The 27,631-nt window shown below is 46.2% G+C and overlaps 1 protein-coding gene across 1 annotated transcript in view; it reads left to right on the plus strand.

Annotated features, from left to right (window-relative positions):
- DNAH5 (dynein axonemal heavy chain 5) overlaps nt 1–27,631 on the plus strand; it is a 5,853,083-nt gene that overhangs the window by 5,481,086 nt on the left and 344,366 nt on the right. The window lies entirely within an intron of this gene.

Consider the following 27,631-nt stretch of genomic DNA (forward strand, 5'->3'; position numbering starts at 1 on the left):
CAGCACTCACAGCAATACACAATATACACTTTGCGACCGCCTTGAAGGTGGTGGCATTGTGATTCAGGGTGCGGAACCGCCAACAGCTTGTCAGGGGGTTCTGTTTCCCACCAGGTTGTTATGTCCAACCACCATCCTAATCAGGCCCATAGCCAGCAAAAGTAAAGATTTAAGTCTTGTGTTTGCTGAACTAGAACATACAAGCTAGAGTTACCCTTGCAGACCAATCATCTATTTCTGGATAGGGCACATGTAATGTTTTAATGTCTTCTTTCAGCCCACTGCCTGCCTTTCCTAAGTCAACCATACAGTGAACCAACAACATAGGCTTGCTTCAGAGAGTGTTGCAGGGATTCTGCTTAGGAGCAGAACTGTGCCTTGGGAGAACAGGACGTTAGAATATAGGGACTGAGTCTCTCTACCAAAACAGTACATGTAGGCACAAATCCAACTAGCTCACAGTGCCTCACCTGAACTCCTAACCTTCCCAGAGTAGCAGGTGATGTCAGTAAACCTAGAACATGAACCTCTAGTCCCCAATGGAACCGTGGAAACAGATCATTACCCTTTGTTTCTCACTCATGCATGTCCATACTAGAAAGACACAAAGGAAGTTTACAATATATTTATTGAAACTATCATAGTCTATTTTCAAGCAAGTGTGCTGCGATTAGTAAACAAATACAACTAAGCAACATAATCAGCATTCCTGGCAGGCTGTAAACAATGAACAACCCAACCATGGTAACTAACATATCTAGCTAGGTCTACCCTCACAATATGAGCACAGGGATATATTAGTGATCTCTGGGATTAGCACCGGATCCCATACCTGGTACGTGTAGTTAGGTGGTCTGATTCATAGAGGTAAACTCAATTTCCACGAGGCTGCTGCCTCCATTCCAGAACCGGTCTCTCTTGCTGAAATTCTTCTCTCTGCCGAGGGGGTAGACACTGTTCATATGATAGGAGCTACTGTGTTGGAAAACTGCAGTTGTGCTACTGTGGTATGTCTACAAATATCCAGAGATGTTGCTGACCAGGCACAAAAAAAGCATATACCATGTTGTTCGACCTTGTATGAAATGTTGAGACTGAATCCCAAGAAGAATCACTGAATAACAAATATGTGCAGCGAATCTCTAAAATATTTTCATGTCACAAAAAGAAATTTGTACAACTAAGGAAGAACCAAAGTGGGCCCAAAAGGGAAATCACTACACCTCTTCCTTGGTCGGGAAAGTAACTTAGTGGCTAACAAAATAATAAAAGCACTGGTTAAGCAAAGTCAATACGATGCTAAAAAGCATGTCATACAAAAAAATTATAATCATAATAAAAAATATAATGTCAACATTTTGAAAATGTGGCCATAATTACGGTGAGCCGGAGGCACCCAAGATTTCTTCCTCAAGATCAAGGTTTACTGAATACAGAACAGATTCCTTCTCTGCAGATGATGATTCCGCAATTTCCCCATTCAAAAGCTTCTAACAACAAACATGATTCTAGCTATCAGCCGATGCTGAGGAAGAAGCCTGGATACCTCTATCCATGTTATTTGAGCCAGAGTATGGTATTCCTTGTGCTGAAACGACAATCTTCCACGGAGGGAGTGGCTCATACTATGCATCATGAAGCATACGCAAGTTCATAGGACAACTCCGAAAATGGGTCTTTATCGGACTCATCAACAGGTAATGCCCACAGGAACAGGCAATTGCTGAACCAAGCATACATCTAGTGCCCATTCGAAAGGACACCATAGGCAATGAAACACAGGTTGTACGTTGGTGAACCAGGCGAGTCAGAATGACAGTGACTAGGCAGTCTTCAGTTCCTGGAGCAAACGGACTCCAAAGAGTTGTATCATGTGTGCTCATGACACAACTGGACCAGTGGTATTTCCAGTACCAATAGGCTTCGAAACAGAACATCCATTGCAGAGTAACGAAAATAGCACCAAAATGCCACAAATCAGGAATAATAGCAAAACTATACCCCGAACACACTGAAATATAATGAAATGGTAAACCTGAACACACTGAAAAATAATGAAAAGGTGAATGCCGGTATTACTCCAAAAATCTTCTGAAAGGTTCTGACTAAGTTAGTCCTGATTATTTTTTTTAAAAGTGTGCTATACTGGCAGCATTGGAATCATTAAAGATTCGATGCGCAAGCTTGCCGATGTTTAATGGAAGATTTATGTTCAACAAGGACTGTATTTCACTGGATGTCCTTGCAACCCACAGTTCAAACGTTTCTCAGGCAGATGTTAATGCCACATCTTTTTGAAACAAGGAGGCTTTGAGTCAGCTCAGCTTGTTAAAGTCTGCCTTCAAAGTTGGAATTGAAGACCATAATGAACTATCAGAGACCATATGCATAGATGGAAAGAGCACATTATTGCAGCAGGTCGCCATCTGGGAGATGATAAAATATATGGGACCCCGGTCTCCATGTCACAGTACTTTTGGCCACTTAACATTAAATAGATTCCATTTGAAAGGAAAGTGATGAGGGGGAGAATTAAAGGGGTAGGTATTCAGTTTGAGAAAGAGGCCAAATTTGCTACCAAAGCATTTCATGTGCTGTGAATGGTAACTTGTTACAGAAAAATGATTGTCCGACAGAACAGTCACATTTGTTTCCAGTGAGGAATACCTCTTTCCCAGCCCGCTCACATCGATAAGAAAATGGAAGTGACCCAAACTCATGAATAAAGCTCTCTCCTAGGACTTCATATCTATCTACTAGGAAATGTTTTGTGCAAGCTGTGAATTGGAATGTTGAAATTAGCAAAGATATTGGGCCATGTATTAACCACACTGCAGAGGGTGTCTCTGCTATTGTGAATGGAAGCTGTTGTAATTTCTCGAGATGTGACCTTGCGCAAGTGGTGTCTTTCTTGGCCATGAGTAGTTGTTTGCATCTCAGATTAAAAGGCAAGAATAGCTGTGCGGAATTGAGGAATGTGGCCACTTTTAAGGACCTGAAGTGTCCTACTAAACAGCATGATAGAACTAAGCTGATTTTGCTCATGGTATAACGAAGACATATCACTGGTTATAATATCAATAACAGACAACATTTATATTCAAGTTGTAAATGCGAGAAGACAACGTATTAATACTATTATCAACAACAGTAAGTACTTTATCCAAATTATCTTGCTCAATTTCTCTTAAATGTACAGCAGCTTCCATTTGTGATAGTTTCCAAATTTCATTATTTGTGACATAGATATATTGTTTTGAATGTGGAGACTTAAGGCCCAACTAAAAGTCAGATACGATCATGTCTTCTGAAAGGAGAGAAAGATGTTTTACTGCAGACAATATGGAGTGTTCCAATCATTGTTGGCACAATTTCCATACAAAATATGTTGTGACTATGCCTGAGTGCTGAGAATCGGAATAATGAGGGAAGAATCTGCATGCCCTAAATCCCGGTGTGGAATTAAAAAAACTTGCATTACAACCATTTGTGTCCACTGGCCACAATAAACACCCGTTTGAACCTGAAAGTGTAGAGTTAAATGTTCCATTCTGTAACATGCTATTGCGTTGTTCTTGTGTAAGCATATGTATTTATTTGCTGGTGTAGGGACAAGTTTTTTAATATTTTTTTTTTGGGTCTAATGCATTATATCCAGAAAAATATCTGAATGTATCCGTACATGTTTAGGATCTCCCTTGTGGGGAATTAGGACACTATTTCCATTGTGTATAAAATCAAAAAGTGTGCGTCTAACACTAGCTCAATGTAAATAATGATGTCCATAATGATGGTAAAAACACATTTCACCATAACTCGTAGAATTTAGATACAAGTCCTCAGATTTGAAAACAATGTAGTATGCCTGACCCAAGAGAACGGAGTTTACCTTCACAGCATTCCGATCATCAGAATGTAATCCAGGTACAATAACATTACCCATTGAAACCCTTAAAAACATCTGCAGTATTTCCGTTGGTCCAAAGATATCATAAGGCACGTCTTCCCACACAATCCCATCAGTTACTGGAACAGCTGAAATGTTCACAAGGGACAAGTCTCTTTTTAGCTTATGTGAAGAGGAGTGTGGCGTTAACACCTCGTCGACCAGTTCTGTGTCAGAGTGTTCTGGAAATTAATGGCAATTGATTAGCAACAAGAAAACAGCAACACATCCAATCCAAAGAAATAGAAAAACCAAGGAAAGTGTTATTCAAAGATATATCCAAGGAGGGACCAGATAAGTGTGTTTCAGCCATGAAAAGAAAACACAAGCCCGTGGAGTGTGGAGGAACTGTTAGAAGAGTCTGACGAAAATTAATCTGTTCCCACATAGTAACCAGAAGCATTTTGTTGAAAAACAGGAGACACGTGCAGGAAGAGAACTGCTAGACTCCACGAGGGGTGGATAGCTATAAAGGTCATTACCTGCAGCAGATGCAGTAATAAGTGTAGTACTGTCAGTCGTGTGGCTGGGATTTGCCCTGATGTTAGGAAATAACTGAAGTTCATCCTCCGGTCAAATCCCCCCACCCAGCTGGGCAGAAACAGCTTTGATGATGCTCACAAGCTGCAGGGGAATTTCCTGTGCAGTAGCAAAAGGACTTAGGGAACTATCAAGGACTCCTCGTGGCCTACTGTTTAGAATCCGCCAATTGATGTAACTTGATGTGATCAATGGAGACAAAATGAGTGTCTTTGGAACCAGGAAGCGGTGGCATTATTCAGTTCTTCTACCTTGAATGCCAAGGACTGGCACCAATACTTGGTATGATGGGCAATTTCCTCCTTTACCACTATCCTTTCTCAAATGAGATCCCCAACTTGTGGAATCCAGGCGGAAGGTGCTTCCTGCTCCTGGATTCCGTTAGGGGCAGACGTCTTCAGCTGTACATTGGATTGGCTGTCACAAGAATTTTGTAAGTCCTGTAAGACAGCACAGCAATCATTTATGTCAAAGAGTGTGGCTGCTGCCACAATGGCTGGATGGTCAAGGTCTGGAACGTTAGTTTTGATTTAAAATTCAAAAGCCCTTTAAATATTACACATACCAAGTCATATTCATTCCTTCTCTGGCGACTCATCCTTCACTTGTAAGATAAGGGAAAACACTAGTGCAAAGCTACAAGAAAACCCCAATGTATGAGTCAAAGTATAAAGCCAGAAATACGGTCAGTTACAAGGAAAAGACAAAATGGACCCATAAACACCCGGAAAAAAAGCAAAGGGAGGGCCTCACATAAGCAACCACCAAGGATCAATTGGCATATTCTCGCCAGTTTGCTCACATATCTTCATCTGCATCTCGCCTCTGCACTGGAGGGAACCAACACCCGAACAAATTCAGGAGGAATGTTGTGTCTATGTGTGTATTGTTAATCTAATGGTATTACTCTTTATATACAACACATCTCTACCAACTTCCAGAGATCCCCTAAGGGAGAGGAGAAGTTGCTTCCTCACACAAAAAAAAGGTTACAAATGAATTGCATAGGGCCTCCAGCGATTTATTTTTTAACAATGCCCGCACTTATGCCTAAATAAAATACCATATATTAGACCCTTTTAACTAGAATGGCTGATGAGATTTTGTTAGAAATGGGGGTCTCTAGTTGGCAAGGGCTTGCACCTTTGTCCAAATAGGGACCCTTCTTCCTAATCAGGGTAAGGGAGTTACACTCCTAAAATAACCCCTGTTCACCCCCTTGGTAGCTTGGCACGATCAGTCAGGCTTATCTTAGAGGCAGTGTGTAAAGAATTTGCTCATAAGCAACATTGATACAGTGTAAGCACTACAAAAGGACACCACACCAGTTTAGAAAAATAGTGAATATTGTTATATACTTAAGACAAGACCAAAACGATAGAAATCCACAGTATAGTACTATAAAAATCTTCAGTAATCACAGTCTCCTTGAAAAACAGTTCCTCGATGTCGATAGCTCCGTCCGGGGCTATCATGGCATCGTGAACAACCAAATCCAAACAGTTCGGGCTGACCGCAGCGTCGCGGGTCAGCTACGGTGTGCGGCAGACCCGCAAACAGTACCTTTCAAAATTGCAGGTCATCGATGACCTCTTGTTGTCCCACGCGTTGCAGGTCGATCTCCTCTCTGATGGAATCAGGAGCGCTGGCGTCGGCAGGTGTCGGGTGCTGCGTTGTGAAGTGCAGCGGTGCGGTGTGCGGTGCCCTCAGGTCGCGGTGCGAGCAGCGGCTTGGTGGTTGCATCAGATGGCGTCGTCGGTGAGACCAGGGTCGCGGAGTGAGAAGAAGGCGGTGCTCGTCATGTTGCAGCAGCGGTTTCCTTGTTGCTGAAGCGCTGTCGTCGGCTGACGAACTGGAGTCGATTGCACCGGCGTCGGTAGGCCAAGGCTGCTGTGCGGGATGAGGGCTGTGCATCGTGTAACTTTACGAGTGGTGCCCTCGAACCACGGTGCAAGCAACGGCGTTGAGTCCAGCGTGGAGCGGCATCGTCGGGGATACCAAGGCGTCGGCGTGAAGCAAGGTGATGCGGTGTGCGGGGCCCATAGACCACGGTGCGAGCAGCGGCTCGGTGGCGGTGTCAGCAGGCGGCGTCGGTGAGACCAGGGTCGTGGTGCTGCATTGCAGCGGTGCTCTCTGTGGTGCCAAAGCTCAGACGTGAGGCGAGGTCGTGCGGTGCCCACAAGTCGCGGTGCAAGCAGCGGCTTGGTGGTGGCGTCGACGGGTGTCGTCGGTGAGACCAAGGTTGCGTTGTGGCGGTGCCCTCTGCGGTGCCTTCAGGTCACAGAGTCGGCAGCGGCGTCGTAGACGGCGTCGGGCTTGAAGTCTTTGCTGTTCCTGAGACTTCTTGAACAGGGGGCAAGCTCTACCTCAAGCCCTTGGGGAAACTCACAAAAGTGGATTGCAGTAAGTTCAGTCCAGACCTTTCACTGCTCAAGACAGAAGCAGCCAATGCAGGCCAACACAGCAAAGTACACAGGAAAGTGGTAGTTCCTCCTCACAGCTCCTCCAGCTCTTCTTCTTGGCTGTCTTCTTGATCAAAAAGAGTTCTAAAGTTCTGGGGTCTGGGTCCCCCTTTTAATTCTCAATTTCTCTTTCTTCTCTTCAGGCAGGGAGGCCTTTGCCTAGTCCACACCAATTCTGGTCAGTCCTGGAGCACTTTGGTGACAAGACTCCTTCTTTCCTTTCACAGTGTAGGCCAGGGACATCAGACGCACCACAGGAGGTGGAGCCAGCATTGTGGAGGGAAGGCACAGCCCTATTCAGGTCCCAGGTGCAACTCCTCCCACCCATCTACATGTAGATCTTGCTTTTCAGCCCTGTGGTGACTCACCCTGTCTCCTGGAATTCCCCAGCACCTGTCACTCAAACTCCAGACAAGGAATACACAACCTAGCAGAGGCAGGCTTGGATGGTTAGACAGGAAAATACCTACTTTCTAAAAGTAGTATTTTCAAACACAGAATGTTAAAACCAACTTCACTAAAAGATGCATTTTATCATTCTGAGTTCAGGCATACTAAACTCGAATTTCTACCATGTTCCCAGGGTCAGTTAGCATTATAGGATGTAATAATCAAACTGCCTATTCTAGCCTATGGGGAACAGGTAGCCTTGCAATAGTGAAAAACTATCAGGACATGCCACACATACCAGGGCATGTCCTACCTTTCACATACAATGCACCCTGCCCATGGGGGTACCTTGTGCCTACCAGAGGGGCAACTCACATGTAGAAAAGGGAAGGTGTAGGGACTTGCAAGCACCAGGCTGCGCACAGGCTCTCCAATGGCAGGCCAGAGTTACACTTTACGGGCTGTTTGCGTGGGTGGCACAATCCAGTGCTGCAGCCCACCAACAGCATTTGATTTATAGGCCCTGGAACTCGCAGTGCACTTTACTAGGGACTGACACATAAATCAATTAGGCCAATCATGGAAACACCAATCCATAACACAGTTTATACAGGAGCACTTGCACTTTACCACTGGACAACAGTGAGGAAAGAGGGCAGAATCATTATACCAGCAAAAACGGAGTCAAAATGGGAGGTCAGAAAGCAAAAAGTCATGGGAAACACGCCAAAAGATGGCAAGTCTAACAGATTTATTGCCTTTCTTACCTATTGACAGTTTCTTCAGGGCAGTGGACCTCGTTTTACCCATGTGTACACTGGACCTGTGTAAGACAAGGAATACTAAAAGAAAAGAGGGAACAACCAGCATAAAACCAAATATATTTCATAGTATTGGTACATTTTTACTTCAGCCAAACTCAACTTGGGATTGTTACCAAATGGTTGCCGGGTATATGCCCACCAACAAACCATCGGAGGAAACCACTGATTTTTGATCAGAAACACTTCACATCTCTGAGTCTGTACGCCTAGAAACAGAAAAACAGGTGTTTGAAATTTACAGCTTAAAAAAGACGGTTGTGTCATTCCCACCAACCTTAACTTTAAAGTCTGGCCACAACCTGTGCACCCATAATGTCGAACCCAAACGGTGTATAATAAAACAAAGCTTGTGCTTTATATCTCCACATACATTCAATATGTCAATTTCAATGTATCCAGTCTCTTAATACCATAAACTGGTACATTAATTCTCACATCGCTGCCCGTGATTTTTTATCCTCTGTCAATTCGATCCTGGACACTAGAATACGCCTAATGCCGCTTACCCCATCTCTCGTACAGTGTGCCCGCACCCCATATGGGATCACAGAAAGATCTCCACTCTCCGTAGTCAAGAAATAAAAACAAAACCGCTGTCATTGTTTTGGCTTTCCAGGCAATAACGTACCACAGCCCATCCCATATTACTTTTAAAAGAAGGAATGGCGTAGTCTGTGTCCTTTCACAGCATGTAGGTGGTCGTGAGGCAGGGGACATGTGAGGAAGATCATACCCCATTTCGTGAACATAATATTAGTGCCCCATGGAACCCCAACCCGACATTCATATTTCCCCCCAACTTACGTTTTTCACCCCAGCACGTCGCGCAGCTTCTTTCCTGGTAAACAAAAAAGAAAGGAGTTAACTCCGCAGCCGTGAATCCGATGACGACAGAAGGAGGCGGGCACATGAGCATCAGGGACCAATTAAAGCAGGAGGCGGGTAGTAAAGAGAGGGCAGCCGGTTTGGAGAAGGCGAACTGAAGGCTGGACCCGGAAGACACCGAGGAGTGGAGTGCAGACAGACAACGGCGTTGGGAGAAAGAAACGCCGGCCTGTTCTGGCCAACCACAGCACCGAGACCGCCCTCATCGCAGCCACCGACGACATCAGGACCCTGCTTGACAACAGGGAAACAACCGCTCTCATCCTCCTAGTCCTCTCAGCCGCCTTTGATACCGTCTGCCACCTCACCCTAATAACCCGCCTCCACAACACTGGGATCCAAGGAAAAGCCCTGGACTGGATCACCTCGTTCCTCTCCAACAGAACCCAGAGAGTCCGCCTCGCTCCCTTCCGCTTCGCGGCCACCAAGATGATCTGCGGCGTACCCCAAGGCTCTTCGCTCGCCCAACCCTCTTCAATATCTACATGAGCCCTCTCGCCGCCATCGCACGCAAACACAACCTCAACATCATCTTCTACACCGACGACACCCAGCTGATACTCTCCCTCACCAAAGACCCAACCTCCAGAAAGGAATGAAAGACGTCGCGGAATGGATGAAGCTCAGTCGTCTGAAACTGAACTCAGACAAGACGGAGGTCCTCATCCTCGGACAGTCCCCATCTGCCTGGGACGACTCCTGGTGGCCCACAGTGCTGGGTGCCGCACCGACACCCACGGACCACGTACGCAACCTGGGATTCATCCTGGACTCCTCCCTCACGATGACCAAGCAAGTCAACGCCATCTCATCCTCATGCTTCAACACCCTGCGCATGCTCCGAAAAATCTTCCGGTGGATCCCCACCGGAACCAGAAAGACGCTCACCCAGGCCCTCGTCACCAGCTGACTGGACTACGGGAACGCCCTATACGCAGGAACCACAGCCAAACTTCAGAAAAGACTTCAGCGCATACAGAACGCCTACGCACGACTCATCCTCGACATCCCTCTCCACAGCCACATATCTGCCCACCTGAGAAACCTGCACTGGCTCCCCGTCAGCAAAAGGATCACGTTCAGGCTTCTCACCCACGCACACAAAGCGCTCCACGACATGGGCCCCGAATACCTCAACAACCGCCTCACGTTCTACACTCCGACCCGCCAGCTCTGCTCCGCCAGCCTCGCCATCGCCACCATCCCACAGATTCGCAGAACCACCACCAGAGGAAGATCGTTCTCCTACCTGGCCGCCAAGACATGGAACTCCCTCCCCGCCCACCTACGACTGACCCAGGACCATCTCACCTTCAGGAAACACCTCAAGACCTGGCTATTCGAGCAGTAGCAGCACCCACCCCCTCCCTTTAGCACTTTGAGACCCTCACGGGTGAGTAGCACGCTCTATAAATGTATTGATTGATTGATTGATTCTGTTAACCTGGAGGATGACAGAGACGCTGCTAGGAAGGGCAGGCAAGAGAGGATACGGGCGGCAGCAGCAGAAGACGAGACCCTGGAAGCTTAGACTGATGAGTGGTGGTCGCCTCGGGAGGTGTAAACACCCGTTGTGGCTTCTGCAATACCTGTCTGAGGAGGGAGGGGGAGGGGAAGGTCTGGGGCAAAGCAAACAGAGGCAAGGGGGGGGTAACCATGTAAGAAATTGGTATAGCGCAAGGGTAGAAGCAGCTATACCTGTTTCATTGCTTTTTTTCGTTTTTTTCCCTCTCCTTTTCCTTTCCTTTTCTTTTCTTGTTAGTGGTATGGGTTTGGGACAGATGGAATAGTAAGGTCTGTCGCATCAACTATAAATTGAGTTTGAGGCTAAGATTGAGGCAGAAATACAGTGAACTTATATAACTGATTACCAGTCAACAGTAATTTATAGTAAACAATAATAGAAAGGGCGAGTGGGGAGCAGCTGGCATAAAACTACCCAAATAGGAAGGAGCAGTGATTCTGACTAATTCATCTACCTCCCTTACGGACATTCCCTTCCCTACCAACTTAAACTGTCACTACAAGAGACTGAAAGCCTTCATCAGAAATGAGTCCTAGCAAGCACTCCTGGGTGTGGTCACGGTCCCTATCCTGTACAAGAGAATATTGGGGGCATTACATTTACCGCTCATTCTCCTTATCTTTTCCCATGCTCTCCGGGGACGAACCCCAACAGAAGCTTGAACCTATAACAAAGGAAAGAAGAATAACAGCCTTGAGAAGAAAGAAGAACCAAAACATTTATCAACAATCTCACATTCCAAATACAGTTTCCTCATTTTATGTCATTCCTATATTACTGTTGATAGGATTTCTTTAAGAAACAGAATAAAATAAATTGATAGACACATCCGGCCTCCCAGATTAGTTTTTTGCCCATCCCCCCCCACACTTGGTGTCAGACGTGGGATTGGAGACGATGGAGGCTATTGTGCACAAGATGGCGGAAGGCCAAGAAAAGCTGGGAAAGATTATAGAAAAATTCTTAGCTGTGGCAGAGGAAGAGAGAGAGAGAGAGAGAGAGAGAAAGACTCCATAAGACTTTAACTGAACAAAGCCAAACTCAAAGGGCTGCAATTGGGAAATCTGCCGATGCACTCAAGAACAAAAGCAACTCTACCCTCAGTGGTCATGCAAAAATATGTCACTGGAGAGGATCCAGACTTTTTCTCCGTAATAATCTTTGAGCGAATGGCAATATCAGCAGCATGGCCTGCTGATAAATGGGGACAATATCTCGGGCTGCTCCTATCGGGTGACCTCCAGGCTGCTTACCAAGCTGCCAATCTTCTGGGACTCACTCCTTATGAAGAGATCAAAAAGAGCATTCTAGAATGGATGTTGGTGGACATTGAAACCTACAGAATTGGTTTGAGACAAATCAAGGAAGGTACTCAGGAAACCCCACAAGCGTTATACTACATGGTCAAGGATATGGCTGATAGGTGGTCGAAACCCTTGACATCCTCCAAGAAAGAAATAGTAGAAAAAGTGTACTTGGAACAGTATCTATCTTCCTTGCACCCCCCGCATACAAAAGTGGGTTCGTCAACATTCCCAATTGACCTTGGAGAGAGCTTTGGAAATAGCCAGTGCCTATTTTCATGCACAGGATATACAGAAAGGCAGGGAGGAGACCCAGTGGAAGCACCCAGGAGGGGTCCTGTCCAAAGGCCAAAGGACTTCAACCCAAGAAAAGCGGAATCTGTCACAATTGCACCAGGACCTATAGTCCCACCACCACCACCCCCCCTATCCTCCCAAGGGCCCCAATGCTTTAATTGTGGATTATTCTGGCACATTACACACACGTGTCCTCAAAGAGAAGAACCAATGGATATAGGGTTGACAAAAGTCCTATATAGCACCCAGGCTGGTCCAGTACCCCGTTATCCTCAACCAGGTTGCTGTTAATGGAGAACCCCGGCAGGCTTTAGTGGACACCGACTGTGTACGGAGTGTTATACAGCCCCTGGCAGTCCCAGGGAGAGTGCGATCTATGGCTGACATGGTAAATATACAGTGCGTGCATGGACATCATAAACGATACCCCAACACTGAGGTACAAATTCAACAAAAGCCCTCCATTAAACCTATAGCTTTGTGGGTGGGATTAATCCCCAAATTACCTGAGCACCTGGTACTGGGAAGAGACTATCCCCACATGAATAGTTTGCTCTAGGACAACTGGAAAGAAGGGGAGGAGTGGAGGAAAATAGCTCCCTTTTCTCAAATATCGGAAAACAAATGGCCACAAGGAAAAAACCGACAAAGCCGAAGGCAGAAAAGGCAGAGTGGAATCAAGTGGCCCTAGCCCAGTCAGAGGAAGAAGGTTTATGGGAAAACGATCATAACTTTCACACTGCTCAGAAAGAAGATCCAGCCCTGTGGGAGGCCTGGAACAGAGCCTCCCTGATGGAGGACCCTGATCAAGTATGTCCCCACGTTTTCCTACGAAAGGGTCTACTATACCGAAAAGGGGGGAAACCCTTAACCCTCAAATTGCTAGTTCCCGGCAATATAAGGAGAAAGTGCTGTTCCTGGCCCATAGTCATTTGTTGGGAGGAAATTTCGGGGGAGAAAAAACAGAAAAAGCTATACTAGCGAAGTTCTATTGGCCAGGAATATATGAACAAGTCCATAGGTATTGTAAGGAGTGTCCCATTTGCCCACAAAATAGCAGGACCACTCCTCCTGAGGTTCCCCTAACACCTCTCCCTATAATAGACAAACCCTTTTCAATGGTGGGTATGGACATAATTGGACCCCTTCTTCCCTCCCGAAGTGGGTGCTGTTATGTCCTGGTTGATTATGCAACTCAATTATCTGAAGCAGTAGCCCTGAGGCAGCCCAATGCTATACAGATAGCAAAAGCTATGATTAACTTATTTTCCCGGGTAGGGTTTCTGCTGGAGATCGTAACAGATCAGGTATCAGCTTTAGTCTCCAAATTACTGAAACAGGTATGTTAACAGCTCAAGATTAAACAGATACGGACCTAGGTGTATCACCCACAGACAAATGGGCTCCCCAAGACCTGTCACTTCGAGCAGTAGCAGCATTCCCCCCCCCCCCCCCCCCACCAGCACCTTGAGACCCTCACGGGTAAATAGTGCGCTTTACAAATGCTATGATTGATTGATTGATTAATTGATGGCACTCTTAAAATAACGCAAAAAGAATTACTAGAATTTGAAGCGCGCAAGTGGGAAAATATGCTTCCCCTAGCCCTGTTTGCCATTAGATGCAGAGAACAGAAGAGCACCGGTTGTTCCCCTTTTGAGTTGGTTTATGGGCGACAACCCCGCACTTTGCTAGACATGCATGGGACAAGATTGGGAGGAAGAGTCAGAAAGGGGTAAACCCTTATCTGAGTACGTCCTTCATTAAAAAAAACACCTACACCAAATATGTAGCATCGTTAGATCCCATCTACAACAAGCCCAAAGTGCCCAAAAAGCCCAATGTGACCAAAAAAACAAAGAAAGAACCATCAAGGTATGAAATTTAGTCCTGCTTATGATGACTGTAGGAGAGTAGGATCTGCTTCTTATGGTTACCCCCACGTTTTGCTGATGTTTCACTGTTTTTCGACTTTAGTCTGGCTGGGACCCTGCTATTCTGGGCCCCAGCCTAGCTGCTTCCTCTCTAAATGGATTTCATGTACTTTAGGTACACTCCCGATTAGATTCTGGGGTACACTTATAAGTCCCTAGTATATGGTATACTATGTACCCAAAATGACCCAACAGGTCTGCTACTGCAGCCTGTGTAAGGTGGTGTATGCACCCCTTACTGAGATATAGGTTACCTATATCTCTCCATATCACTGCACATGTAAACTTATCAGTCACCCCTATGGCAGGCCTTAACAGTCCTGAAGGCAGGGTGCTGGGTTTCATGCGAGAGGGTGCCCATGCATGAGCAGAGCCCCTCTGCAGCTTTCGGAACCTTTATTCCGGGGTTGTTTATGATGCAGCCAAACCATATACTCTTAAGTGCATTATAACCTCGCGGTAAATGCTAACTTTGGAATCGCTGCATGGAAACATGTTGTTTTTGGTGTAAAAACACCTTGGAATCATACCCCCACACCGGTAACAGGTGTTGAAGGTATGATTCCGCCCTAATAGAGGGAGAAATATAACAGCACCGGTATACCCGGTACCAGCTTTGCAAGCCCTGGCATCACAAAATGGATGCTGCCAGCCACAGACACGGTCTGCCCTCCTGCTGCTGGACAAAACTCCGGCAGGGGAGGCCTGGACAATATGGGCCCGATTCACAGAACTAACTTAAGACAAAATCCTAAATTTACTACCATTTTGGTATTCACAGAATGCACTTACTCATTTTGGTATTCACAGAAGGCACTTACTCATTTCGGTATTCACAGAACTTAGGAGTCCTAACTTTAGGACTCCTAAATGCCTTCTGTGAATACCGAAAGTCTTAAAATTAGGATTTTTCTCAGTTTAGTAGTAGTATAGTTAGGACTCCTAACTTTAGGACTCCTAAATGCCTTCTGCGAATACCGAAAGTCTTAAAATTAGGATTTTTCTCAATTTAGTAGTCCTAAGTTTAGGACTCCTAAATGCCTTCTGTGAATACCGAAAGCCTTAAAATTAGGATTTTTCTCAGTTTAGTAGTTGTAAAGTTAGGAGTCCTAACCTTAGGACTCCTAAACTGAGAAAAATCCTAATTTTAAGGCTTTCGGTATTCACAGAAGGCATTTAGGAGTCCTAAAGTTAGGAGTCCTAAATTTAGGACTACTAAATTGAGAAAAATCCTAATTTTAAGACTTTCGGTATTCACAGAAGGCATTTAGGAGTCCTAAAGTTAGGAGTCCTAACTATACTACTACTAAACTGAGAAAAATCCTAATTTTAAGACTTTCGGTATTCACAGAAGGCATTTAGGAGTCCTAAAGTTAGGACTCCTAACTTCTGTGAATACCGAAATGAGTAAGTGCCTTCTGTGAATACCAAAATGAGTAAGTGCCTTCTGTGAATACCAAAATGGTAGTAAGTTTAGGATTTTGTCTTAAGTTAGTTCTGTGAATCGGGCCCTAGGTTTCCTGTCTCAGGGAGGTGTAACCACCTCCCAGACATGCTTTAGTGTATTGGGGCTGGGTGGGTGCACTCCAAGAGTGCTTTGATGTATGCACTGGGGGCAAATTTGGCATCCCTGTGCATAGTCCAGCTCAAACCGGTAGCAGGGGCACTCAGCCCCTGCTCTGGCGTGTAACTGGACAAAGGACATGGGTGTAGCCACCCCTCTGTCCTGACCCTACCATAGGTGGGTCACCAGAGTTTGTCCTACCCTTTTCTTGGGTATAAAGTAGGAACCCCTGACTACAGGACTTTAGATTTACCTGGACGAAAAGCTGCTACAGAATCCCAGAACTTCTACTATCTACACAACGTTGGATGACCGATGAATCTCCCTTGGAGTAAAGGATTTACTCCCCTGCAAGGCAGGCATCAAAGACGCATCTGTCAGGTTTGCATCGACACTGCTCCCGAAGGACACCAACGATTTTGCAACACAGGAGGTGGGTTTCCAAGCTTCCCCGAGGCCGAGCCGTGCTCTCAGCAACTCTGAGATCCAAAGCCCTCGTGGGGACCGTGCAACCCGAACCCCTGGACACCCTGTACATTTGCAGCAGCATATGCTTCTTGGCGATCCCTGAGGCTGTACTTTGTGCTACTTGTAGTCCAGACCCTGAGCAGTGATTTCACTGAAGATTGCTGGCCTACACTCCTCGAGTGACCCGTGGGCTGGTATCTAGTGATTCCTCTCGAGGTCCCTTTGCGATCCCTTGTCCGTCGACTTGTGGGTCTCTGAGAAGAGTACTTTGTCTTTCAACAGGCTTACCTGGGTGCCCCAGACGTGCCCTGACTCTCCATCACTTGGGGAGTCCACAGGACCTTGCTGGTCCACACCAAAGCCATTTTTCTCTCACCGCATGGGTTGCTGTTGCCAAGGCTTGTTGGTCTCCAATCTGGAAACTGACCCCCCAGCACTCGACATCCTTCATGGGACAGCTCGCCTGCGGACTGTGGTCGTCGTCAACACCTCCTGGTCCCCGTGGCAGTGGAGTCAAGATTCACCTCTTCGCACCTGAAACACCCAACATCGGTGGGAATTCCTCTATCATGCCCCTTGTCACTGGCAAGTGACCCAGACTCTGTCCCCTCTGCTTTCAGGTTCTTCACATCTTCGATCCAGGCTTGGATCACACCGGACACTTCTCCTTTCCACAGCAGCAGCACTTTGCAGCACATCGCCATTGAAATCAACGACGATTCCAGACACCATTTGACACCTATGCACCCGGCTTCCCTGGGTGAGGTAACACAAGTACTCCGATGCTCCCGTGGGTGCTGGCCCTAGAACCCTCTAAGTTTAAAGGGGTTTGCTCAAAGTCCTCTCCTAAGTGTCCTTATTCTTTAAAATGCCAACCGCGACTTTACTATTGAATTGTACGGGGCTCGCGGCTCTGTTCTCACACTGCACACGTCCCTCCGTGGGTCTCCTTTGTCACTACCTTGGGTGGTTCTTTGGGGTCCCAGCGATTCTACTTGCTCTAGGCCCTGTGTCTAGTCAAGTCGTGGTTCTTTTAACACTTTCTTAATATATGGTTTGGCCCCCCCTGGGGCCCATTGTATATTGTGCTAATTACTGTTGTTTAGTTTTTTAGTTGTGCCTTGCTCTCTAACTTCATAAAGAGGTTAGTAGAGAGTGTTTAGAAATAAATAGATATATTTTATATATATACATTGTGTGGTTCTCCTTTCATTTAGTTATTCAAGAGGTTATAATCTGGTAAACCAAGCTGCTTTACACTCCTTCAAGACTTATCCTGAAGGCTGTTCTCCATAGCTACCACTGGGATAGCTTTCAATAAAGGTTGCCTTAAACCTAATCATCAATAAGGGTTGTTTGGACTGGTACAAGGTGCCCACTAAAACTAGTGGACAGCATATACCCGGCCAACTTCTCACAATGACCTCTTCTCACCAGAAGCTCTTAGGGCAATGGCAAGGTACGTTCCGAGTAATAGAATGGGTGATCCCAGTTACCTACTGTCTCGAAATTGATCCACAGAAGACTAATACACAAAAATTTCATATTCATCGAATAAAAAGGTGGGAAGGAGCCTAACTCCTATCACTGGGAACTAACGGGGAACCGTCCCCTTTATAGCAACAAAGCATAGACCTGTTGGACCGCCAAGAACAAGAAGTAAACTCTTGTCTGCAACCCTTCCATTCAGTATTCTCTCTAGTTCTAGGAAAGACTTTGGTTATAGAAAACTCCATACTGACCCCACTAGGGAAAAAGTTCAGACTACGCCCTTATCGTATACCCGAATCCCAATGAGAGGCGGTTGAGAACGAGATACAGCAGGTACTTATAATGGGGATTATAGAACCCTCCACAACCGAATGGAATTCCTCAATAGTAATCGTTCCTAAACCTGATGGGTCCATAAGGTTTTGCATTGGTTTTAGAGAGATTAATGAAGTATCTCAATTTGACTCATACCCGCTCCCGTGGGTGGAAGAAATTATCGAACAATTGAGTGAGGCATAGTATATTAGTACTTTAGATCTCTGCAAAGGGTATTGGCAAGTGCCTCTAAGGGAACGAGACAAAGAGAAGACAGCCTTCTCCACCCCGGGGGGACTGTACCAGTTTACTGTGTTACCCTTTGGTTTACATGGAGCCCCTATAACTTTCCAGAGTCTTATGTAAAGCATACTAAAACCCAGTGACACCATCGCAGCTGCATATATAGACGCTATCATTATCTTTAGCAGCTCCTGGGAACAATACTTGACACATCTAGCAAGAGTCATCCACGCCCTAAAAAAAAGGGGTATTAACCATCAACCCAGCCACAAGTTGTATAGCCGCTAGATCAGTAAAATATTTAGGGTACCTCTTGGGGGAGGGTTGTATAAAACCCCAAAAAGAGAAGGTTGCACCCTTTTCCAAAACCAAAAAGGACCTGAGAACCTCCCTGGGAGCTTAGGGCAGGGGCAGGGGCAGCCCCAAGCTCCATGGGGCCCCCTCAGCACAGCACTCTGGCTGCAGGGCTCCTGATTGAGCCTGGAGGGGGGGGGGCATGTGCCTTGCAGGGAGGCCCCCTCAAGGTTCGTTACGCCAGTGGCCTAGGGGTATTACAGGCGCTTTATTCCAGACTTTTCCCAAACCGCTGTCCCACTAACTGACCTACTAAAGAACGCTGTTAAAACAGAAAAAGAACTCAAAGACCCATCACCCGACTCTCTACATGCCTTCTCCCAGTTAAAAAATGCTCTCACGTCTGAACCAGTCCTCCTCAGCCCTAATTACACCAAACCCTTCATTTTACAAACAGATGCCTCAGAGCAGGGATTTGGGGCAGTTCTCTCCCAGGTAGACTCACAGGGTCAAGAAAAAACAGTTTTAGACATTAGTCGCTAATTATTCCCACGGGAGTGGCATTATGCTGTGATAGGAAAGAAAGCCCTAGCCATCAAGTTTCTCCGATATTACCTTGAGGGCAGAGCATTCATTTATATACGGACCATGCCCCATTGACATAGCTGTCTCTCAATAAAGGACATAATGACTGGGTGTTGAGGTGGTTCCTAGCATTACAACCCTTCCAGTTCCACACCTATCATAGAAAAGGAAGGAACCAAACTGACTTTCTATCACAATATCCTATAGAATCTGCATCTCCAGCTGCGCAGACAAGCTCGCACCCCTCCGCCACCCAGTCAAACAACGCCTCCTGAAGGCCCCCTGGTTCACCACCCCGACATCCAAGAAGCCAGGCGCTCCTGCAGACGCCTCGAAAAACTCTGGAGGAACCGGAAAACCACCGAAGACCAGAACACCTACAGGAACGCCATGACTGAATACCATCAGCGCATAAGAGCCACCAAGTGGACCTTTATCGAGAACAAAATCCACATGAACGCCAGTAACACAAAAGAACTCAACGTCATACAGCAGTTCACCAAACCACCCAGCGAAGCCACGGACGTCACGCCATCCCAGGACCTCTGCAACAAGCTTAGCTCTTACTTCCACCTGAAAATCAAGGCCCTCTACGACAACTTCAGTGAACAGACTCTAGACACCACCCCTCTTCACCACTAACAACCAGCCCACCATCACCACCTGGAAACCTGCTACCACTGAAGACACTGTAACAACCATGAAGAACACACACTTAGGAGCCCCCACTGACCCCTGCCTGCCGCACATCTACCACAGAGCTGCTGCCGCCATAGCACCCGAACTAGGCTGGACAATTAATGCCTCCTTCGAATCCAGCATCTTCCTCTGTGGGGAAGAGGCAAGATGCTCCGTCTCCGCTAGCTCCCCCGGATGGATCGATGCGATGGTCAGCGGCTGGCTGGACTTGCTGGCCTAAGCTCGAGCACAGCGTTGGAGATGGTGGATGCCCTTCTCCTGGTGCTCCTGATCGTCCTGCGTTTAACCGAGAAAGGCTCACGCCGTAAGGGCACCGAAGTAATCCTGCGGGCGTGGAAAAAGGTGGAAGGAATAATGGCCTCACGAGGCACCAAAACGCTGAAACGGCGTACCACGGCTATCGCGGCCAGCGCGGTAGGTGCCACGGGGGGGTGCTCTACACCCGCAACATCGGTGATCCTGAAGGTGTCAGGCAGGAATTTTGGGGACGGTATACAACGCGCCGCCCCTACCAGAGGAGCAAAGAAGGAGTCTGGAGTTAAGAAAGCACCGGGGAAACCAGGTCAGCAGCCAGAAGAGGACCCAGCTCAGCCCACCCTCGTTTCTATGTTTAATAGCCGCTCTGGAGCAGATACTGTAAGTAAGGGGCAAACACTTATGCAGTTACAGTTACAGATAACCCCTGGACTGGAGGAGAATGTGTATGGGGGAGAGCCGGACCCCCCAGAAAAAAACAGTCTGAGGAATGTTAAACTTGATCTACCCCCCGGAAATTCGTCCCCTGGTCTAGAGAGGGGTCTGGGTGATAATGTGGGGGGAATAAGCGACCACCATGATGCGCTAAGCCCAAGGAAGGAAAATGAAGAAAAGGCTGGTACCCCAGAGAGTGAAAAATTGCTAGCAAGGAGAGACTTGGCTAGATTAGGGCAGCAGACCCGAGAAGAGCTCTCGCCTGAAGGGACTGGGGAGAATTTCTTTTCTCTAACCGATGAATCGGACCCCTCTGGGAAAGATGAGATTTCCTCGAATAGCAGTGAAGGGGTCCTGGAAACAGATGATTCATCATCGGAAGATTCACTGCAAGCTACCCAGAGGAAAAAGAGTACAGGCGGGAGCAAAAGGAACGAAAGTCAGAGATGGCAAGGGGGGACACAGCTGAAATGGGACTACTCGGATACGCATCCAATTCCAGGGGAGGAAATGCGGGAAGGTGTGAAAGAAGTGGTAGAACCGTCACTATCAATGATATTATGTTCCATTCAACAGATGCAGGAGGAAGTAAGGGCGGATGGTCGCAGGGCTGGGATCGCTAACAAGAAGCTACAAGTCGGCATCAGGAAAATAAATAAGAAATGCGGGGATTTTGCAGAAAGGCTGACGATGGTGGAAACTCGGACCGAGGCCCTAGAAACCGAAGTTGAGGCACTAAAAGTACAGAACATTGGACAGAGTGGAACCCTTCCGGATGTTATGCGTAAGCTCGAGGAGCAGGAAAATAGGCAGCGGAGGAATAACCTGCACTTCCTAGGGGTTCCAGAGGGGGTGGAAGGGAATAATCCGAGGCTGTACATCGTGAACCTTTTGAAAAATACTTTATTGGAGCAAGTGAAACTGGACTGGAACGATGAGATTCAAAGAGCCCACAGAGTGCCCATAACAATGGGGAGACAACCCCAGGAGCGACCAAGGGCATTCTTAGTGTTCTTTGGCAATTTCCTGCTGCGCCAACTTGTGTACGATCAAGCCCGACCAAATTCCCCAAAGGCATATGAAGGTGTATCCTTTTTGGCTAAACCGGACTTTGCCCACGCGACTGTGGAACGACGGTGGAGAATGAGACAATTGATAGCACCTCTACGGAAGGCAGGGGCTGAGGTGTTCTTACAGAACCCGGCTAGGCTGAAAGTGAAGTTTAGGGGTACTACACAGGTGTTTTCCTCGGAAATTTTGGCGCAGGAGTACCTAAATGAGATGATTAAATCAGGGAGAGCGACTGAGATTGCGAAGGTGTGAGATTAGTAGGTCTTGAGGCTATGAGGCTATGTTTGAAAAGAGAAACTAAATGAAATGAAATGTTGCACTTATGTTTTCATATCTTTTTCAGTTGGGGGGCTGGCGGGGCAGCTTATTAGACGCACATCATTCAGGCTCTGCCTGATTGCCTAGGTTTGGGAGGTGGGTGGGTGGGGGCTGGTCCTGGGTGGGGGGAAGGGAGTAGCGAGGAGGGTGGAGAGGAAGGTAGGGGAGGATACAAGAGGGATCGAGAATGTGCACATTGGACAAGGACGACACAGTTTAATTTTGGAAGGATGATAAATGAAATAAATAAGTCCTTATCGTTGGGTTTTGACATGTATGGTAAGGATGAATAAGCTGAGAATTGGATCACTCAATATCTGTGGACTAAATGATATTAAGAAGAGGCAAATGGTCTCCCAAGGGTTGAGATTACTTCAGGCTGACATCGTGTGTCTACACGAGACCCATGTGGATGGGAGCCAGAAAGATCTCCTGAAACAGCTGGGCTATAGGGTAATAGGGGCAACGACGCAGAGAGAACGTACCCGGGGGGTCGCAATCCTAGCTCGCAATAACAATTATCAGTTTTCCTCCATAAAGGTAGATACAGCAGGGCGATGGGTTATTGCCAATTGCAGCCTCCCTGGCTCTTTTAAATTTACGTTATGCTCCCTGTATGTGAGTAATGTGGATGATCCTGCATTATTAGGGTGGGTATCAAGCGAATTGGTGCATTGGGAATTGCCAATTGTGGTATGCGGAGATTTTAATATTAATCTTCGAAGCGAATGGAAAGTAGGGGAGCCATATGTTGGGAAAAAACCTAAGGTGTATCAGTCCTTATGTAATTTGTGTTTGGAGCATGGGCTGGGTGATGTTTGGGGGGTTTTAAGATCGCAAGACCATGGGTATACATACTATTCTGCGCCCACCATAAACATGTAAGACTAGACTACTTTTTTGCCTCATCTACAATTATACAGAAAAGTGCCATCGAAATAGCCCCCAGATATCTCTCAGACCATAATCCATTAGTCCTGGAGATACAGGGAATAGGGGCTCAGGAGAAATTATGCTCTTCATGGACGTTTGAAAGAGCACTATTGGTAGATGAGGTATATTTGGATCACATGAGAAAGTGGATCCCGGAGTTTCTGGAAAAGAATCTTGGGTCTGCCCCCCGAATATAGTATGGGACACATTAAAAGCAGGGGTTAAAGGGGAAACCATGCAATTTACAATGAGGAAAAATAAAATAGAGAAAGCGGAGCTTCAGAATCTCCAAATTGGATTGGCGCAAGCCGAATACAATTTAATTAAGTGTATAAAGCAGAAGGATGGAATAGAAACAGCCAGCCTTGGGGTAGCAATTAGTAAAAGCTTAATAGGGGAAAAACTGGTAAAGAAAGCAGTTGATAAGGCATTAGTGCCCCATGAAGAAATGTATGAATGGAGCGAAAGGGTGGGTCATCTCCTTGCTGTAAGAACTAGGCAGGAAGCTACATGAAATGAAATTCGGGAAATTAAGGACCCCATAGAAGGACTGACAACCGAGGTTGGAGGAATCCGAAAAGCCTTCTCTGCTTTTTATCAGATTCTTTACACAGAAGACCTCGCTGGGGGATCACAGAGGCTGGAACAGATTGAGCAATATTTGCCCCATCCGGCTGAATCTCTCTTGACGAGAGAAGATAGGGATCATTTAGATCGACCGCTTGACGGGGAAGAAATAATAAATGCTCTCTCCAGTCTACCAAAGGGGAAAGCAACGGGGCCAGATTTGATCCCTACTGAATTTTTAAAGGTTTTTTATGAGCAATTGAGAGAAGTTATTCAGGTTCTGTTTGCACAAATTATAGTGGGGGCCGCTCCACCCGCCTCCTGGGGGATGGCAAAGACTGTAATCTTCCCAAAAAAAAAAAAACCTATGGACGAGCTAGGGTCCTACCGGCCAATCACCCTTATTAATGGGGACATGAAGATTTATTCTAAAACCTTGGCTTCCCACTTGGCACCACTGATCCAGAAGATTGTATCCCATAGTCAACACGAGTTTGTCCCCGGCAGAAGTACGGTTGATCACGTTCGGAAAATTATTACACTCTTCGATGTGAAACAGGTAGCAGGAGACCCTATGGCTGCAATATTTTTGGATGCCGAGAAGGCATTTGATAGGGTCTCCTGGCAATTCCTGTGGGCTACTATGGCTTGGAAAGGGATCAGTGAGCAGTTTATTCGGGCAATGAAAGCCTTGTATAAGGACCCGAAGGCTAGAGTGCAGGTGAACGGAGGATTGACTGAGGCATTCAAAATAACAAGAGGTACTAGGCAGGGGTGCCCTTGCTCTCCCTTATTGTTTTCCATATACATTGACCCCTTTCTGGAACATCTGGAACACTCACCAAAAATTCCTCCTTTTCGACACTGGGCCTGTAGGAAAAGTTCTTGCATACGCTGATGATGTTGCATTAGTTACTACTCAACCCGACTCGGCTATGAAAGTAATTGAAATTGAGGCCGAAAAGTTTGGTGCAATGTCTGGATATGCCCTGAACAGGGATAAAACACAAATTGTGGTTAATAAATTTGCCCCAAGCACTGATAAAAGAGTATTGAAAAACACAACTTATCTAGGAGTAGTGATAGACTCAGAGATTGATGAGATAGTCAAATTAAATCGCGAACCATGCGCAGTAGAGATCAAAAAAACACTTAAGCGAATGGATACTTTACACTTAACCCGGATTGGCCGAGTTAATATAATAAAGATGATTTTTTTCCCCAAAGTCCTATACTTCTTAAGAACCATTCCATTGATTTTTTCGAACTATTGGTTTAAAAGATTTGAGAGTATCTTTGCACAATTTATTTGGGCTTATACAAGACCCAGAAGGGCGACTACATTTTTATATTTATCTAAAGAACGTGGGGGCTTGGTGTTACCCAACCTTAGAGATTACTGGTGGTCCGCCTCTATCATGCATTATATACCTTTGTTGAATGAGAACCCAGGGCCCGAAATTACAAGCGGGAGCTATCCATATGTGTATGTAAACTCTTACGATGTAAGAGGGTGCCTTTGGCGCCAGACTAATTATGGGTACTATAAACGAGTGCGTTTTAAGACACTCCTTGCGGCTTTTAGGTTTTGGTCGGCAGTACGACGTTTGGTAGGGTTAGCTAAAGTAAGTTATTTTACACCACTCGTCCAGAACACAGAGCTACCCGATATTTTTAAAGATCATTAATTCCAGAGATGGATACATTCTGGTATAACACAGCTTGGATGTCGGGAGAGAAGGGAACGATACACAGACAAAATAGGGGAGACAGAGTTGACCCTGAACGCAATGGAACACATAGGCACTACTGCAATGATACACATGTGGGTCTATCAGAACACACCTGTGGGAGATATGCTCCTCTGGGCATATCAGGAGGATCTAATGGCCACTTGACTAAGGTACCCTCCCACTACAGGCTGAACTAAGGTTCATGACGATGTGCTAAAATGATTAACCTGTATACCTGTGAAAGTTCAATGTGGTAAGATACATGCAAAAACCCTAATAAAAAAATTTTAACAAAAAAACACAGCTTGGATGTCTATTTACACTTGAAGGATTAAAATCATTTGATGAATTAAAAGAAGAATTTACCTTATCTAATAGGGACTTTTTTAAATACCTACATGTAAGGGATTTCTTGTTAAGAAAGGCAGGAGATGCATGGAAATATGAAAGTTGTGAGCTAGCTGAGAGATTAAACCAACCAGAGGGACTGAAGATTGGACAAGTGTATGTGTTATTAAATATCTATATGAAAGATGACTTGGGGCAACGCTCAGTAAAGTGGCAAGAGAAGTTGGGAATAACAGGTGGAGAGTTTCAAGAAGGCTTTTCTAATACTTTAAGGATTTTAATGCCCGCCAACTTCCAGGCACAATTCTATAAAACATGTTTTGAGTTGTACTATACGCCATATCGGATCTCCAAATCGGGAGAGGGGAAAGGTACTTACTGCCCAAGGTGTGCACTGTATAAAGCCGATCTGATACATATGTTTGCCACCTGTAGGGAACTCATCCCGCTTATATTGGAAATAGAGATTTTTCTGCAGGGAAAGCTACAGATACATGTGGAAATTACCCCTCAGGTAATAATGCTTGGAATACACAACCTGGGGGATGAAGAATTGTCATAGCATCGCTATGGCTAGACCCTAACCCACCAACCTTTCATCAGTGGCTAGCCCGTTTATTGAAAGTTCACAGTCTTGAGAAAGCTATTTATGACTGAAGGGACATGAAGTCTAGAAAGAAAGGGGAGAAGATTTGGAAACTCCTTTCACTCTGGAGGGATCAAGCAGATAAATAGGCCTCCTTGGATGAGGGTCAATTAAGGCACCTAATCTACTGAGATCTTATCGATACAGCAATAAGCCGGCCGGTAGAATTGTGCGCATGGATGCCTGGGGTTTGTGATTTGACCATTAGAAAAGCTAAAGGGTTGGTTATCACTATACTCGTTCGCTCTTAGAACCTGACATTTGCACTTTACTATGTTATGCTGCTATGATGGTAAAATGACCGTTGGAATATGGGGGTAAAATGGTCGCAATGTATAAATAAAATTGGAGGCACTAGCATTTTATGACAGAAAGAGGAATAGTATATGTAATGCAGATGAGGAATGGATATGCGCTGCTTCCCCTTGGTTAATACTGTAAAAACGCTGGTAAACTGCCATAAACCGCAATAAGACCAATAGAACCGTAAACAGATAAGGATTTTGCTTATGAATTATTGTATTAGATAAGAGATAGACTCCGGTTAAAGGTCTTGTCTAATGGATGTTGAATGTGGAATTTTTTGAAGTCCCGTAGGGACTTCATTTTTGTGGCGGGTGGTTTTAGGAGGCAGGGGAGGGCTGGGGGGGGGGGGGGGAAATGTCTGAGAATATTTTGAAAGAATAGTATCTGTTTGTTTGTGTATCCTCTATTTTCTCACTCAATAAAAACTTTATAAATAAAAAAAAAAAGAATCCTGCATCTTCCCCGACGACTGGAAGCAGGCAGAGGTCAAGCCCCTCCTCAAGAAACCCCCAGCCGACCCGACGGACCTGAAAAACTACCAGCCCATCCCTCTCCTTCACTTCGCAGCTCAAGTCACCGAGAGATTCGTCAACGCCCAGCTGACGACCTTCATCGAACAGAACACCATCCTCGACTCCTCCCAGTCCGAATTTCGTAGCAACCACAGAACCGAGACCGCCCTCTTCACCTCCAACGATAACATCCGCATACTACTCGACCAGGTCCAAACTGTGGCCCTCATCCTAGTAGACTTCTTTGCAGCCTTCGACACCATCTCACACCGCACTCTCGCAACAAGACTCCACGATGCCGGTATATGAGGAACCGCTCCTTTCTCTCTGGCAGAACCCAAAGGCTCAGACTCCCACCCTTCCTTTCCGAACCGACAGACAAACTGTGGAGTACCACAAGGATCCTCGGTCTTCAATATCTACATGGCCCCCCACGCTGCCATCGTCAGACAGCATGGGTTCAGCCTGGTATCCTACGCCGATGACACCCAGCTCATCCTCTCCCTCACAAAGAATCCCGAAGACACCAGACTCTGCTTCCAGGAAGGAATAAAGGACGTCGCAGCCTGGATGAACAACAGCTGTCTGAAGCTCCACTCAGAGAAGACAGAGGTTCTCATCCTCGGACCCTCCTCCACCACCTGGGACAAGAACTGGTGGCCACCCGCCCTCGGAAACCCACCCACTCCATCAGACCACACCTGAAACCTCGGCATCATCCTAGACTCCTCCTTCACCATG

The sequence above is a fragment of the Triturus cristatus genome, chromosome 5_2 (genome assembly GCF_964204655.1).
Source record: "Triturus cristatus chromosome 5_2, aTriCri1.1, whole genome shotgun sequence".
NCBI classification, from domain to species: domain Eukaryota; kingdom Metazoa; phylum Chordata; class Amphibia; order Caudata; family Salamandridae; genus Triturus; species Triturus cristatus.